The sequence below is a fragment of the Peromyscus californicus genome, unplaced genomic scaffold, assembly GCF_007827085.1.
Source record: "Peromyscus californicus insignis strain IS unplaced genomic scaffold, ASM782708v3 Scaffold_22__1_contigs__length_63687245, whole genome shotgun sequence".
In the NCBI taxonomy this organism is placed as follows: domain Eukaryota; kingdom Metazoa; phylum Chordata; class Mammalia; order Rodentia; family Cricetidae; genus Peromyscus; species Peromyscus californicus.
The window spans coordinates 48192546-48204868 of record NW_026294525.1 but is presented as its reverse complement, the minus strand read 5'-3'; the positions used below and the strand labels follow the sequence as shown (position 1 = coordinate 48204868).

General features: G+C 39.0%; 1 long non-coding RNA gene across 1 annotated transcript in view; it reads right to left on the bottom strand.

Moving 5' to 3' along the window:
• The window catches only part of LOC128118621 (uncharacterized), a 131032-nt gene that overhangs the window by 110057 nt on the left and 8652 nt on the right, over window positions 1-12323 (bottom strand). The gene's annotated exons all lie outside the window — the stretch shown is intronic.

Here is a 12323-nt window from a genome sequence, read left to right as displayed (position 1 = left end):
CACTGTTAGATTTGTACTTTCCTTCTATATCTTCATCCATAGATGAGAAATGAATTTGAGGTTATAGGGAAAATCAGGGCTAGGAAGATCAGTGAAGAGACTGACACAAGAGGTCAAAATTGGCTACTAGAACAGGAAGTCAGAGTATGGGAAATCTAGAATCAATCTTGGGTCTCCAGATGGACTCTTCAAACATTAAGTGAAAATAAAAGGAATCAGAAAAGAATTGATTTGGAGGGATTATACTCAACTTAGCATAGTGTTTAGGCTTTAAGAGCCACACAAAGGCATATATGTTCATGATAATAACCTGGAATCTTCATGTAGACAGGCATCCTCAAACTTTGGCATTTATCAAGGGCTTGCAAAACAGATTCCTGGGTCCCCTGCCAGTTTTGACTCAGTACATATGGGGAACATACATATTTATTGAATTCCCATGTATTTCTGATGCTGCTTGTTTGCAAACCACAGCAAGAAGAAACCCTGAAGCAGAAAATTCCTGTTGTTTTAGGTTTCAACCCAACTTTTGTCTTGTAATGGTGTCTTTTTTAATCTCTCTTTTTTTTTTCCAAATTGTTCCTCTCTCACTCCAGTCATTCTATACCTGTCTGGTTGCATACAGGAATTTGTATGCAATGAACATAGAGAAAGCCCTCTTAGTAGAAGAGGACAATTAGAAACTAGGATCAAGGGAAAAAAGAAAGAAGAAAGGCAGAAATAGAGAACAAAAGATGGGCTTGCCAGCTCTCAATCCTAGTGAAATTATCCAAAGTAGCCCTTCTTTTCTCAATTACTGGAGCAACAAATTTGCTTCTTTTTTCAAACTCACAAGAATGTGACCATGCTGTTTTCAAATGAAAAGATTGGAAAACATCTGTTATTAGTTTGAATGACTTTTGAGATTCTGTTTCCTATAAACTATATATTGGATAATAGCAGCTACTTGGTAAATGTCCCTTCTTAAAAAAATAAAATAAAATAAGAAAAAGAAAAACAGCCAATAGTACTCCTATATTCCCAAAGCTAAATACTATCCACATGGTTTAAATTTTGTTTGTTGCTTTGTGTTTTTTCTTGCTACAGTATTGGTTGTAGATCATAATGGAATGTATGACTTTTATTGATTTGGTAATTCTAACACAAGCACCAATCTAGTTAGAAACATTTAGAAGTTTGTAGAATTAGCCATGTCATGTGTGCTGTCATGGGCAGTATTTAATAGTGTCTGCCTTAGTGAGGGCTGTTACTGTTATTGATTTAGAGGGAGACATTCATGTCTCTAGCTTTAGCATGTTGTAAGCAGCAGTGATTAACATGTATAGCTGCTTTGACAGCATTTTCTGGTCGTACAATGAAATTAATGGGAATTAGACCACCTGAGGCAAATTAATTAATAGTTAAGAGAAAAATCTTAACCTATTTGCACTGTACATTTCTCCAACTGGAAAGATAATAGGGCTCCATTAATCAAATTTATTGTGCTCTGATACCATATGCATTGTGAATTACTCTCCTGTTAGGACCCAGAGAACTTATTGCAAAATGAAAATTCTCAGAGAGCACCAGATCTTGTTCTCGTTTTTTCTCTGGGATCTCTCTCCGGAATACTTTGTGGTGTGTGAAGATTTGAGAGCATCTGGTTTTCTGTGTCTAGAGGAACGAATTTTGATTGATAATGGCTTTGTAAAACACTCCCTTACCTCTTCCATCTCTGCAAGAGAGATATTATTAGTCTCTCTCTTTGTTGTTAATGGTCTCCTCAGATTCTTTCAGTGATAGTTGAAGAAAAAAAATCATGTTCAATATTCATGTTGTTAAATAGAACAATTCTTATCCTACGAAAATAATAGAGCAGCACCTTTTTGTTGAGGTCCGCTGTTACAGTGACAGGAACATAATCACCCATTGTTGTTGGGGAAAGATTGTAAATTACATGTCACTTACTTTTATGACAGTATTTTAAACAGAAGCTTTGTAGGGTGGGGTTACTTTGAATCCGCAGTTGAAAAATAAAATGAAGAGTTAGGTATAAACCCCAAGGCTGTCATTCTCTAGTTCCTTTATTAAATCAAATGACCACAAAGATCTCCCAGGCCTATTTAATTTGTGCCCCTGGCTTCCCTTTAGAAACAAAGACAGAGACTGTACATTTTCAAGATGTCGCACAAACATGGACTTTATTTCATTTGTTCGCTGGGTAGAAGTTGAAGAGAGTTGTTGGAAATATAAAACAGAGTTTCCCACTGAGCTAACCTCATTTTCTAGGATTCTAACATTGCCCTCACCGTATGTCCCATTGCGTTTTTACAAAGACATCCAACTGTTGAGGTTATTTCTATTTCTAGTAAATATATACCCCTTGTATTTTTAAATTTTCTACAAGTAAGTTAAATTTCCTTGTAAAGAAATTTCCAGCACTAATATAGAACAATGTTTGATTAGCTAAATTCAAGTAGAAAGATTAGCAAGTGTAAAAGAGAAGGCTTGGGAGATGTGGGAGGGTTCGAATAGTTTATTATAGTTGGGATATCAGTTCCAGACTAAGGAGCTTAAAATTACCTCCAGTGCTGTGCAGGAACCCTTAGAGTTGGCCAGGGTCTCTGAGCATCATTGAAAATGTAAGCTGTATATGAAGATTTCTTTGAGAATGTCGGGTGCCAGAAGCTCTTCCAGGGATCAGCCCAGAGGAGAGATAGGGGGCTGATTCTCTTTCAGCTAAAAGATAATTTCATTTCAGATCCAGTGTTTCTATTCAAATAGCCTTTGCACCCATCCTCCTGCCTGCCTCCCTATGATACATGCAAAATGTGCTGCGGGAAGCTAGCTTTCTCAGGTTGTGGCCTCTTATATTTCCTAATAAATATAACATACAAAACTAGCAAAACCTGCCATCTGAGTACTGAGCACATATAGAATATACACAAGAAAGTGTGAAAATACAGCATTACAAACGGGCTCTAGAAATGGAATGTTTTTGGTTCATTCCCATGTTCAGATAATCAAATGCTTTGTTGACCTTGACAATATTATTTAACTTCTCTCTTTTGTTTTTGTTTTTTCAAAATAATAATAATAATGCCCAGACCTCATAGAAGTCATGGTGGTTTGGATGATAAATGTTCTCCATCGTCTAAGGCATTTTTAATACTTGTTTCCCTGTTGGTGGTACTGTTTGCATAGGTTTAGGAAGTGTGGCCTTCCTGGAACTATGTTATGGGGGATGCTTTGAAAGCTTAAAGTCTCTTACCATGTCTACTTCACTCTCTGCTTCATGTTACAGTTCAAGGTGTGAGCTCTCAGCTTCTGCTCCAGCCACCATACTGGCTGCTTGCTGCCTTGCCTGTGTTCTGCCATCATGGGTTCTTCTCCCTCTGGACTCTAAGCCAAAATGAATTCTTTCTTCCTTAAGTTGCCTTTGCCATGATGTTGTATCATAGCAATAGAGAAATAACCAATGTAGGGATATTTGGAGAAATTCAAGAAATATTGCCCTTCACAAATTTGTTTTAACAGTGTGCGCTATGTAGTGATACCTCAGCAATGTCTGAAATAGTTCTACTTGTTGGAGAAGATGATAGAACTAATCGGATAATACAGAATCTCTGTGATTTAGTGACTATGGTTTCAAGTCTTAGTTCTGCTGCCCCAGTCATGTAAGTTGGGCTGCTCTTAGCCTGTCTGTATGTGTTTGAAATGCTCACAGGCAGAGCTTGTCCACAAAGAATGAATACTCTACCTGAAATGGAAGTAGCAATGAGTAAGGGACAGTATTACTTTGTGTGTTAAGTAGTGCATGGTGTGGAGATAAAGCGTGCTGTTCTCTGATACTTCAGTTGAATCTTTATCAACACTGTGTTCTTTCCAGCACCTCTCGTGGTCTGAAATCAATGTCTGAGGCAGCCAGGGAAGATGCCATTTTTATTCTTCCTCAAAAAGTAGCAGACATTTTAGCTACCTAGAAACCTAAGCTCTTGTCTTTACCATGTGAGGTATCTGAGGATATATAATTACCTATACACCAACACGAATAGCCAGGGAAATTCAGGAACAGTCCTGTTTAGATTATTAGAATTCTGTTTTGAGGAGGAGTGGCAACTTGAATGCAGCTAGGATTCTGTTTTGGATGGAGAAAGGGGAATAAAAATGGATGTTGCAAGGGTAATCAACTATGCCTGCCATACTTGTTTTAAAATTATTAAGTGAATTAAAGGAGGTAACAGTGAAACATGTTGCCTCTGGCAAGTCACGCAGCTGTTGCACCAAAATGCTCTTCCTCTTTTTTTCTCAGTTGCAAGGTTCTTAGTCATAAACACTTTAAATTAAAGGACATACTAATATTTCCTTGCTACTGATGCTGAGAATTTGAAAAGCTGAGGCAGGGATAGCTAGAGCAAGTGACTTAAAAATGAATTAGAACAAATCAAGACATCACTACAGTAGTTCAGATAAAAAGTAATAAACCCCTGGATCATGGTGGCAACAATTAAACTCAAGACAGTGATGAATGGGAAGACGTTATGGAGTCAGAATTCATAGAACTGGTGACAGACAGGTGATAGGCTGTAGTAAGGGCAGCAAGTGAGGCCAAGATTGTGATCTGGTTGCCAGGGAAAACGTCACTATGTTCAACACAGAATTTAGAGAAGCTGGCTTTAGGGGCAGGCAGAGAGGCCATGGCTTAAGCTTATGGGACATTTTGTTTGAAGCTCTGGCAGGACACTCATTAGATCATTCATAATTTTCTTAAATATGCTAGGATACCATAGTACTTAGATTATTCAGGTAGGGATATTAGATATTATAAGGCCTCAAAAAAATTGCATTGCACACATCTAGTAGAAAAGACCACGGAAGAAAAATCTTAAAAAGCAGCACATTTCTAAGTAGACATGTAATCACAGATATACAGACATGGTGTAACAACAGAGGCCAAGAAATAAATGATTTCAGAGTTACTCAATGTTGTTGAGTGGTGTAGATGTTTCAGGGAGTTTAAAAGCAGAGAAAGAGCCTAGAATCTGTGATGCAAAAGTTATTGTTACAGTCAAAGGAACAATTCTAGTAATACCTGCATTCAAAGTAAAAGTCAGAGGTGGTCAAGAAAGATTCGGTGAGAACAAGTCTTCTAACAGTTTGCCATGGAGCAGTAAGTGAAGGAGGGTCTAAGATATCTTTTTCTATAATCAGACACAACTGAGGAGATTTGTTGAAGAAAGAACTGGTGTGGCAGAAAAGAGTGAAAATACAAGGAAGTGAAGCAAAGAGAGAAAAGAGCTCTCGGTTTTCAACAGCTGTTAGTCAGTGTTCTATGGCTGTGAAGAGACACCATGAACATGGCAACTTTTATCAAGGAAAACATTTAACTGAGGCTGGCTTACAGGTTCAGAGGTTTAGTCCATTATGGGAGACCATAAGCTGCCTCTTGGGGCTCTTCCTTTAGAACACCAGGCAGTAGGATTTCTCAGTATTAAGAAGACAGAATAGCTTTCTAATATATAGCCATGCATTGCTCGTTCTCTACCCCATATGAGGTCAAAATTACCATTGGTTACATAGGAAGTTTCTCTTTTAATAGAGGATACCTTGTCATATGCCTTTGAAAAGAGTTACAAATCTCTAAGAAAAGCATATTAATATAAATATAAAAATATTTAATCATTTAGTTCATGAGTATTTGAAATTTCTGCTTATGTATATGATTTCATAGTGATAGGGATGCTCTGATGATGGCTGCTTCTTGGTATTTCTTGGTATTTTACCCGATTACACTCTTTCAGCAGCTGAATATTTTACATCGTTGGTTCAAGGAAGAAAAATCTTGTCAAAAAAACCCCACAATGTTAGTTCTGAATTTTTGATTATTTAAAAGTTTAGTCCCAGGTCAATGAGATGGCTTGGTGGGTACAGGTGCTTGCTGTCAATCCTGATTGCCTGGGGTTGATTCTTGGTGTACACATGGTTGAAGAAGACCAATGCTCAAATGTCTTCTGACCTCCATATATGCATCACGACGTTCTCTCTCTCTCTCTCTCTCTCTCTCTCTCTCTCTCTCTCTCTCTCTCTCTCTCTCTCTCACACACACACACACACACACACACACACACACACACAAGCACACACACACACACACACGGAGAGAAAGAGTCAACAAATATATAGATAATTGTAAAAACAAAAACAAAGAAAAAGACTTAGGCTTCAGGAAGTTAACTTAAAATTTCTGATGAAAATTCTCAAAGTGGTATAAAGCATACTGAAGTTCTGCCAGCTCAAGTATAACACGACTTTTATTTCTAGACCAGAGAACTGCTATCCTTCACTTAGACATAGATAAAGGGGCACAAGAGGAAAACCAAGAGTGAGTGGGTGCTGTAGTCCAGAGAAGGCAAGTCTGTGTGTGGATGGGGAATAGCTACAAGTGCACAGAGGTCTGAAGAAGAAGTGTAGGATGATGAATCGGTAGGAATTTCACGCGCAGTGTGTCTGTCTCATGTATCTACACAGATGAAACTATCACTGAGATATCATTTTTATAATTTATTTTTATTTTTATTCTTATTCACAGGTGTGTGGGGGTGTGTGTATGCCTATATAAGTATAGGTGATTTGTGTGCAGGTACTGCAGAAGTGAGAAGAGGGTGTTATATGCCCTGGAATGGGAGGTATGGCTGGTTGAGAGCAGCCAACATGGATCCTGAGCATCAAGTTTGGTCCTCTGGAAGAGTGGGGTGTGCTCTTAACTGTAGAACCATTTCTCCAGCCCCCATTTACCATTTCTTATATTGCTTCTTTGGGTGGGAATGTTGACTCTCTTCTGGTGTGTGTGGAAATAGCACACAGGACATAAGCTGGGAGATCCATTTTAGTTCCGCCAGCTTTGGAGGGACCAGGAAGGTAGAGTACCCCAAGAGAGGAAAGGTGGGAGGCAGCAAATGGAGAAGAGCATGTCCCACGGGAGGCCCAGCGTTCCCAATAGAGAGGTGACCCAGAATAGAAACACTATCATCTGTTCTTGGGTGACTTAAGACAAGACCTGTGACTACCATGTCACTTCCTTGTAGATATCTGTTAATGTCCTCATGGGAGCCATATTGTGTACTAACAGCTGATTCTTCATTTTTATCAGGGTTTGAAAGGGTTCACATTTCCTCTTAATTCAACTATTAGTATTGCCTTGAAATGAAAAGGAAACAAAACCCAATCTCTTGGTTGCACAAATGATCCGAACACATTTTAATGCTTTCCATGTAAAATCCTGGGAAAGAAAGAAAACTTCTCAGGTGTGTATGATAAACCAGTGCCTTCTTGACCCAAAATTGAGTATTTTGATTATGTTCACCAAAGTGATCTGCTTAAAATTCAGTTGTAATCAAGATAGAGGGAGGGTATATTTATCATAGTCTTTTATCATCTTGCTTTAGGAATTGTTTTTAACTGTTGCATATGAGTAATTATTTAATTTCTCTAGAGAGCTGTACTTCTTTGCAGGCAAGGCTTAGATCTTTCACAACAGTTCATGCAAACAAAAGAACTCCATTAAAGGGACCTTCAGGCTCCATGGATACAAGTCTGGTAGTAAGATCCCAAGGTTTCCCAAGTGAGCACTGATAAGGGGATGGGGACAGTGTTTGTTTCTTTAAATAAGGAGAGCCATAATTTGGGGGATCAGGAAAGCTTTACAGGACTATTTATATATAAGGAGCTTCTGGGGAGTCTCTTCAACATGGTCCCTTATGCAGAGTAGACATGCCCCATAGATGGGGTCAAGACCACCCATGAACAAACCAGAAGATCTAAGGGTTATAGTTCTTAAAACTTTTCTTTCAAATAATGTGTTTTATCATTTGAATGAAACAACTAGACTTTCCATGTAAATCAACCTAGTAAGAAGAGCCCAAGGTTTGGAGAGAGAGGTCATCGCCTATAGCCTGGGCCAGGCTTCTTGATATTTTGCTTGTTTGCTCTTCTGTAAATAAAGTTATCATACTTAAAAAAAAGCAACTTAAACCATTATTTGAAGATCAAGGAACATAGCATATGTATAACACTTTGTAAGCTGTTCCATATTGGATGTGTACAGTGTTTCTGATTCGTTATGAAGCTTGTTGTATAATGTTGCTACATAAGCAATAGTTTAAGCTGTCTTTGAAGTTGACATTTAAAAGCTTTCCACAGTGTCTTAACAATGCATCAAAAGGAAAATTGTGTCTACCCAGGTATATATGATTTATCAATCATCGATAGTTATATGGAGAGCTAGATATCAAAGAACTATACAAGAACAACTTATCTAATTGATTGTCTAATATTTCCTTTCCTTTTCTTTGTTTTTGTTATTTTATCATCTTATTAGGAGTGGGCAGTCTTAAGAAAAAAGATCCTCCAGTCCTTGACCTTGATCAAGGTCAGCCTTCTACAAGGAGGCATTGTTCATATTTTCAGCTTGGTTCTTAGTACTGCCTGCTACCTTTCACTTGATAGGCAGGTAGCACCTTCTAGACACCAGTGAAGTGGGTTTGGTCACTCCTTCCTGCCTTTGCCTTCACCCCTCTTCTGCCTGGAGGGCTTTCTCTTAGACTCATATTCATTCTACCTGATATTCATTCTCCTCCCTCAAGTCCTTCCTGCCAGGATTGATATTTTCCTGCAACCTCTAGTGCTTTCTTTTCTAATACATTGTTTCATTCTCAGAGGCACAGGGTCTTCTCAAGGATGCTTTTCCTGGCTCTACTTAGGGCATGTGCCAGAGCACCAGGGGGATAGAGCTTACATCTGGCAGACTTTACTGCAAAATGTCAGCTCCAGGTGAAGCAGGACTTAGTTTCCACTCATTGATAGCTCCCTGGGACCTGAAGCAATTCCTGGTGCACAGTGAGGGCTCCATATGTGCCTTTTGCTTGCTAGCCAATGGGAAAGGAGTCGATAGTTGAAACTAGTGATTTAAAAAATTCAATGCATTACCCTGTGGTAATAACACTATAGAGGCTTCCATTTCAGAAGAATTGTGGATGCTTTGCATTTTTGTGTGTCATCGAAATAGCATCCAGACTCATTGGGAATAAAAATGGAGGAACACTGTCATGCTCTGTTTAAATTCTCTACAACATGGAATGCAAGTATTTTCTGGCAGCTAAGTGAAATAAAATTAATTAAGCAATCATCTTGACAATTCAAATAAAAGTTGTATTGTAGATAGACTTAAAGATGTGTTGCTAGAAAATGAGCTTTGTACCTGAACTCTCATGAATATGCCTTGGGCCTCACTTTCTTTTACTTTTCATTTCCTTTAGTTCTTATCAATGGTAACCTGGAGATAATTGAAAAATAAAGAGAAGACTCATTTTACTGGAGTGTGCAAAGCTTACTTTGCAGACCCCATGTTCCATGCTATGGTGCTGCCTGCCTGCAGAGTACTTAGGACAGTGACGATTTCATCTGTGTGCGAGGACCAATAAGCTCCTTCATCAAATGCTGGCAATTCAGTCAGATAGCACCTGCTGCAACTCAAAGAGAAACTGCTAAACTGAAATTAATGCTTATGTTTCTCTTCCAAGCAAGTAATTTCATTAACAAAATTAGATTTCTTAGAGGGGTAATTGACACAATTTGGTAATTTAGAGACTTGTCATTAAAAATTAAGCATATAGGAAAACAACAGGAACTCAACTTCCCCTACTAAGCCCCCGAAGCAGAAAATCTAAAGGCAAAATCCTGTGAAGTGGTGTCAGCAGAAGAACAAACATCACATAGGGGCTTCAGGGAATATGCATGGAATATTTTTGGGTTTAGCAAGGGAAAATTATTTTTTATCTCATTGTAATAGTTGGCTTATGTTTGGAGAAAGTGCTTTTATATAAAAAAATTATTGGTGAAATTATTAAGGCCACTCCACGTAGTTAAAAGGGAGGTTTATTTTGTGGGGTAACTCACAAGTGAAGGGATAGTTTACAGGGTCTGGAAAAGGTGTGGTGCAGTCCGGCGGTGTTCTCTGTTACCTTCTAGACAGTCAATAACTTTAACTTTAAAAAATTGGTGAAGACCTTTCTCAAATGCCTTGAAGATTCAGCTGTTAGGGTCCTGGAGAGGTCCCACAAAAGACCACCATCCACGTATGTAATTGGCAAGAGCGTTTATTATCTTGCGAAAGATTCCAGTATACTGGGGCCAACTATTCTACACAAAGGCAAAATGGTGACGACCCTGAGAAGAGCGGGTAGGCTCCTTTTAAGCATAGCCAAGGGGAGGTCCTAAGGCAGTTGGGTTATTTTGGATATGATTGGTTTAAGCAAGTGGCAATCATATTAGTACATTCTAATTGGCCAGGGCTAATCAGGGGCTGGTCAGGGCTACAGTTTTCCATTTTGGGGCAGGCCTGGACAAGTCCCAGTCTTTGTTCCTATTTGGTAATCTGCTAAGAGTGGCTTAGGCCTGGCCTGGCTGATATTGCACACTCCAATCCTTGTCCTTGCTGTCAGGGGTGTTGGAGACTGATTTTCCTTTGTTTGTGGCTCTTTCATAAACTGCTTGCTCAAGTCTCAGGAAACTGAAATTGAGGCCTGATGTCTGAGAGAAGACTGAGCAGCCTGTTATGGCATCTGATCGGTCCTCTCATCAGTGACTTTATTCTGGAAGGCAGAACCACTTTTACTTTTGACATCTAAAATTTTTCTCATAGTGGGAAATGTGAAGCACTTAGAGAATATGAGAAATATTATGGGAGCCATGAGTGACATCTCCACAGCTTCAAGGGAAGAGAGAGTGCTGTAGTACTGTGTGCACACCCTCTTCCATTTGGAGGCCTCTGCACTATCCACTTCACATTTGTGTAGCCACAAAATTGCTCTTTCTCACAGAGCTTGCCAGCCATCCAGCTTCAGTGATTAATCTCCTCCCAGGACCCCTTTGCCTTAATTCCTAAGCCAGTTTGGCAGCCAGTTCCATCATGCGTTTAATTTGTTTTGGTTATTTTACCATTTGTTATATATTTTCTGATTTTCTTGGATAAATCTCTGTCATAGTTCTATTTGTTTGTCTGGCTTCTTACCAACACAGGCGCTTTCAAGAAAAGCATAGTAGTAAACACTTAAAAATAAGAAAAAAAAACTGACTGCAAAGCAGAAAATATGCCTTACAGTTTGAACTTTAGATACCTCCCCCTTCTCTGATATAAGGCTCACGAATTCTAGTTTGATTCCTATGGCATCAGTGTTTAGGGGTATGAGGCAATTGGGTCATTAGAACTATAACCTCATCAATGGACCAATTTGTTAATGGATTCATAGTAAAAAGTACTATTGGGAGGTGGTAGAGATGAAGGGAAGCCTCCTTGGAAGTAGCAGTAAAGAGGTTTGAGGTGTATCCCCTCCTTTCTACTCTTTGTATGTTTCTTCTTGGCCTTCTCTCCCCATCTCCTTTCTACCAGATACAAAGCCTTGTTCATCATTGCCTTCCCACTATGATATGATATTCCATCTTGCCACTGTAATGATTGGTGTTAATGCCAGCTTACTCCAACTTATAATTACCTAAGTAGAGAGCCTCAACTGTGGAATTATCTTAACTGATGTGGAAAGTCCTACCCCAAATATGGCCATCACTTTCTGTAGTATCTCTGATCAAAAGCATCATGGCAGAAGGGAGATTGCTTGCCTTTTGCTGCTTAATTATTGTATTTTGTTGCTGATGATGATTCTTCACTGATAACAGAACTCATGCTTCCAAGTTTCCAAGGTTGACCAATGATTTGTGGCTCTACAGAAAATTTCCAGATTTTTTTTTTTTTTTTGGTGCCGTATAAGGACTGCAGAGGCAGGCAGCCTCATAGAATGAAAACTGCTGGATTTTTTGCCTCTCAAGTGACACAGCCACTGTGGGACTGCTCTAACTACTAAGCCATGCTCAAGGTTCAAACAACTACTGGGTTCTCAGCCTCTCAGGTGTGATTAAACTGTTGTTACTATTTTGAAGTAAGCTGATTTAATTGTATTTATCCTATTGGTTTTGTTCCTCTAGAGAGTCCTGGCTAATAAAAAGTATGGGACTAGAAGTGAGACTACTGCTGTGAAGACCCTGACCATGTTGTTTCTGGAAGGACTATGGAAACATTGGGAACTTAAAAAAGCCACTGAGTACTCTGAGCTTAATGAGCTGTTGTACGATCTTGGAAGATAAGGCTGAGATAGATGGTGGATAGCTGGCTTATTATGTTTCAGAAGCAAGCTTGAAAGTCCCTCAAAGACTCCACTGGAGCCATTAGTGTGATATTTTGAATTAAAATATGTCATTTCTCATCAGCTGGGGCTGAAGACTCAGAACAAGAG